Raw genomic sequence first — 6,058 nt, forward strand, 5'->3', positions numbered from 1 at the left:
GATGAAAAAATTTATGAATTATTCGAGGCTCGTGCAAACATGGAGTTGCAGCTTTTTCCGGGAATAGAAATAGCTTCTATCGCACTCGTAAGTTGTTATTGTTTGCTTGACATACTTTGCAATTTTCTTTGCCATTGTTGTATTGCATTTTAAAAAAATTGAGACATACTATTATCGCATAAGTTCTTTCTTTTTTAGATTAATTCCAACTACTAAACTCATTTGAACCTCAACTTGTATATACCCATTTTATATTAAAAATATTTAGATTAGGCCAAAGTAGGATAAATGGCCATTTAACACAATGTTAATGCTATAATTTCTCAATGTACTTTCTAAACGTCCTAAATGTACTTTTAAAATATTTACAATGTTAATGTTGTAATTTCTCAATGTGGGGAATATCTTATATGCATGAGCAGTTGCAACTATATGCACACGTTGGGAACATAGACCATGAGTCATACTATCATTCCATGTCTACATTCTGCTTTTGTTTTATTTCAACGCTTGAGTCAAAGGGAATTTTCTTTGCGTTTGTATTAAATAAGGTCACTTTATATTGCAATGTCCTGTTCTCATTTTTTACATGTGCCTCATGATTAGTTAAAATGTACCCTTTGAAGAGTTTGACTGTACTTATGGTTGTACGTCATTTGTTTTGTAATTTCAGTTTTTTTTCCCAATTGTACACGAGAAACACTTTTTCGTATACGTGGTTGACCTGGTGAGGAAGCATTTCGTCATTCTTGACAACTCACTCTCAGATGAAGATGCCATCAAGAAATATGGTGTATCTCCACCGTTAAACGGTATGTTTGAATTTGACACATTTTTGTTGTTCTATTGACTTTTGACTATTAGTCACGCTTAACACTGGTTTACAATATTTTGTCATAGATTGATGCTTTTGGAAGGTTTTTGGGTGAGAACCAAAAAACTTCTGACTCTAGCAACATTGTGTTGGCTATGGATCCCATTGTTGCAAAGCTTAGTTGGAGAAATAACTACAATGTTGATGATTGTGGTATATACACAATGAGACACATGGAAACATTTATGGGATTAATCTCTTGGAAATGTGGCACGATGAAAAATGATGTGAGTGTTGGTTCTTATTTTAAAGAAATTCATGTTCATTGTGTTTTGCCTATCTTGTTAATTGTTGACTTGCTTTTTTGCGTGGAGCGTGCTTAAAGTGTTACGATACAAATATCTATGCACATTACTTATGTTCGAGCACAACGATTGCCATGAAACCGTTGCGATCATGCGAAGAAGGGTCATTTCTCTAAAGCTAGTGATTACATTTAATGTTCGAGATATTATCTACGCAGATGTTAGAATTTGTCGATGACATCATTGTTCATGTAGTATGATGTTTTAAATTCTAGTGTACGTTAGTATGTGTAATGATTTGTAATTGCATAAGCAAAATGTTGAATTTGTGAACCAATGTTTTGTTGCACTTAATTAAAGTACTTTTTTGTCTATTTTTGGCGTGCTATTTACTTGAACGTTATTATCTCCTTGAATAGCGATCAATTAGCAAAATAATATAATGTACATTTCAGTCCGCTTTTAAATTTCTTCAGAAAAAAAGACATGCACATTATAAACATACATAATGGACATTTGAATTAAATTGAAAGCACATTTATTACTATTATACATTGAAAACAGGGAAATAGGTCTAAAATCACTTCAAAGATCTATCTATAACGACATCATAATCTAAGTATATGAATGAACTTTTGAAGTTTTCTATCTTATTAAACGATCACATGCATTACAATTTAATTAATATTTCATGTTCTTTTTAAAATAATTTAATGTACCTTTAAATATAATATAATGTACATTTTCCAAACAGTGCTTAATGATATTTTAGTTGCACCTAATTATCAAAAAATGCACATTATGAATATAGATTAGTGACATTTAGAACTTTTAGAAAATACATTGACAAATTATAACATTACCATTGTGTTAAATGGCCATATATCCTAATTTGACCTAATCTGAAGTTTTAAATTATAAAATGGGTATATAAAAGTAGAGTATCAAATGAATGGTTCTAGTAGTTGGAATAAACAAAAAAAGAAAAATAAAATAAAAAATGGACTTGCGGAATTATAGTATGACCCAATTTTTTTTTAAAAAAACCGCCACTTTAAACTTCTTCTCTTTAATATCTTATTACTTTTTGATAAACCTGTCAATTAAATTGTACACAAGACGTTTTCTCATTCTCAGATCGTTCATTTACTCTTATCGCTCTCTATCGGAATGAAGGTTATACTCTTTGCCTTTAATTATTTGCTAAAAACAATCTGTGTTTACTTTTCATCTCGCTTCAATTTAACATAGTTTCCTTAGCTGTTAATGTTCGAAGATGTTCATTATAAATTAGTCCTACTATTATTTCTCAGGTTCATCAATATGTCTAAATTTATACGCATTGTTTCCTAATGATTTTGATGTACTTTTCATCAATAGACGAGATTGTTAATCGTCCTAGAGTTCGCCGCACTTCGTGTAGCATCTTAAAAAACTCCTCTTATCCTTTGTTGATTGATGTTCCTGACAGCCCCATTGAAGATGGGATTGTTGATCCATCTTGTAAATCGCCACGCATTAAACAGAATGTGAGGGACAAACATGACATTGTTAGGGCTACCTTAGGAACAAGTCATGCGAAGTGCCACCGATAGAAATTCTTGCTCATTTAACTGAAACACCAATTCAAACGTCATATCAAACAGACCAGGTTTTCAACAAACAGCCCACTTCTGCTAGCAAACACATAGCGGCTCTTCGTAAAGTGAGAAAATTAATTGCTGAACGGAATAAGGATGCGCCTACAAACGCTGCTGTGTGTCATTCGGTTTAGGTGTGTTCCCAGAAGATGAGGACTCTTCTTTTTATGCAGCACCAGAGCGGGGTAAAAAAAGAAAGAAATTGTCTGCCGATCGTCCATCTTTATATCCGAAAACAGGGAATCAATATCAGTTTAGTAAGAGTCCTTCCCGTGAACCTCTCCTTGATGCTATTGACGACACGAATCCCTTCATACCTTTGACATCAATGCAATATCGATTTCAAATTATGTGTTCACCCACGGCTCTGTGGATAACGATTGGTAATTACATACAGAAGATTAAATATTTTATATTCATTTACATAGTTCATCTTTACATATCTCTTGCTAATCATAATTCTATTATCAAGTTTTTTGTGCAGTAATACGTTATTTGAGTTCAAAAATAATGTCCTTGGTTGGGATCAACTGTTGTCATTAAAACCGTATCACTATATCTCAAGCTTTGTCATAGATTCTTGGTCGGCATATCTAAACTACAAAGAAAAGGATGGGAATCCAACCAATCCCACACGATTCTTTTTTAGTACACTTACATATGTAAGTTTGGTCATTGTTTTCACGTGTTTCAGTTTACTATTTCCAACATTTTCACATTACTAAAATTTTATCTTCATTGTGCAGTTGTTATTAATGAAGAACACAGGTGCTTCTATTGATGATCATTGTTACAAACCTTTCAAGCGCCGCATCGAAGTAGAATTAAATGAGTTTGAGTGGATTGATCTTCCATCCATTGAACTAGTGAGTCCCTCACTTCATTTAGTAATTGAAATTAAATTCAGATTCTCGTAGTAGTCTATTTAAATAGAAGTCGGTGAATGTCTTGTCAAAGTTTTCAAAATGTGCTATTACTTAACATGAAATTAACCTTTATTTGTCGGTGACCTTACAATTGTTTCTTTCCCTGATGCTAGTTCTTCTTCCCTATTGCTCTTGAGAATCATTTTGTGTTGTACGTTTTTCGACCGCCAAGGAAATGTCTCATTATTCTTGACAACCGCATTAGAAGGGGGAGTGTCTTAGAAGAGTATGGTGATAGTGTACTTGAACTGGTAAATTTACATTCTCCTCAACTATGAATTATTATCGTTCACTTGCATTGGTAAATTCATGTATATTATGGTTCATCTCGTCTAATTTTTATTATTGTGTTACAGGGTGATGCTTTTGCACGGTTTTTGGGTGAAAATCAATCAACTATGGAGAAAAGTAATATAGTAATGGGCATGGATCCTACAATAGCAATGCTTCCATGGAGAAATAACAGAAATATTTTTGACTGTGGTATTTACACCATGAGGCACATGGAAACATTTATGGGAATAGCCACTTGGGACTGTGGACTGTCCAAAATTGATGTGAGTTTTACATTTTAATTGTAACTTATTTAGAACAAATCAATGTTATTTTGTTGGTTATTAAATTCTAATTTCATGTTTTTTTTTTTTTGCATATGAGATCGTTGACAATGCTGAGATTCAAGTACCTATGCACGCTACTAACATTTGAGCACAACAAACATCGTAATAAAGATTATTAGACATGCATTAGCATGTAACGACATTCACAAATAGTTCCTGAATATGATTTATTAGTTTGCTTTTGTACTTTTGATCTTTGGCGTATGTACATTGAAGTTGTCTTGGATGTGCATTCACCCAAGGTACTTGTTATAATGTACATTCTATAATGATCAGTTGTCCATTTTAAAGAAAACAAATGTTCACCAAAATCAATGATCTTCTTGCTTTAATACGAGAATGTTCATTTTAAGGAAAACAATTTTACATCCCGTAACTTTCTTGCTTTAGGATCTCACAATTGATACAATTAATTTATATCGTGCGTGGTCATTTTAATACAAGAATGTTCATTTTAAGGAAAACAAAAAAATATACTCCGTATACACCAATAGCAATATTCGAAATTGAGTAAATATGTACAATTAGTACGTAGTATTTTAATTTAACAAAAAAGTATATCATATGTTGCACACAATTTTCCTACTTGCCCAAATAACCCCAACACACGTAAATCTAGGGTGGACCTAATAATACCCTATTATGGAAGTATAGGCAATTTATGTTCTTATAAAACACACAATTAGGTGTAAATCTAAAATAGATAAAAGGAATACTTCTTTCAAACAATCTTTCCAAAGAAAATAGTTCTTTCAACTACGGAGTATTAGGTAACTTCTCCATAAATTTTGGTTATACTCCACCTTCGTTTTCAATACTTCTTCATTGCCAGGTAATCACGTTCATTTACTAAATTGTCCTGAATTTCGTCCATTCTTTTGGTGTATTTCTTAGGTAATTATACTTGGTTGATTTAAATCATTGACAAAATCACCTGAAAATCACGCCTCTTTTGTTGGTTACATTTTTCATCGTTTTCAATTTAATTGGATGTTCATGTCAAATTTAATGGGATGTTATTTATTGTTTACAATTGTGTGAGATTTTACGTGTGTTGGGATAATTGGGGCAAGTTTAAAATTGTGTACAACATATGAAATACGAGTAATAGGTAAATTAAAATACTAATTGTACAATTTACTCAATTTCGAATATTGCTCACAGTGTTCATCGTTTAATTAATAGTGTTTTTAAAGTTTACGAAGATGATGTTCTAAATGCTATCGTCCAATGAACATTACGGCATAACCATTTTAAATCTGTCTCTGAGCAAATCATGTCATTATTTTGCTTGGGATTGGTAACAAATTCTGAAGAGGAAGAGAAAAACAATTCATTGCACATCATCTTGATGCAAAGAAGACAATGCTAGGATGGCTATTCAATGGGAAGGACGCCATAATTGCAGGGGTGGAGGATAACTATGCAAAAAACACAGTACTACAAGATGAAACTTACATGCTACAAATCTTTCAAAAAGTTAATCAAGCGGACAAACATAACATGGAAGCAGTATGCAAGTGTTGGGCTAAGATGTTTATCCTACACAATGAGGAAGCCCGTTTAAGAGAGGAATATGAAAGCAGATTACAGACAAGCATTTCATTTGGGGTTAGAACGACTACCAGGGATAATGTAGTGGTTTTTCGAAGGTGTCTTTGTTACTTGACAGACAATCTCTTAACAAGGAGGACATTGCACCTGTTTCAATATCATTTGGCACCCGAGTTAGAAAATCTTGTTGTTGTAGACA

The sequence above is a fragment of the Silene latifolia genome, chromosome Y (genome assembly GCF_048544455.1).
Source record: "Silene latifolia isolate original U9 population chromosome Y, ASM4854445v1, whole genome shotgun sequence".
In the NCBI taxonomy this organism is placed as follows: Eukaryota; Viridiplantae; Streptophyta; class Magnoliopsida; order Caryophyllales; family Caryophyllaceae; genus Silene; species Silene latifolia.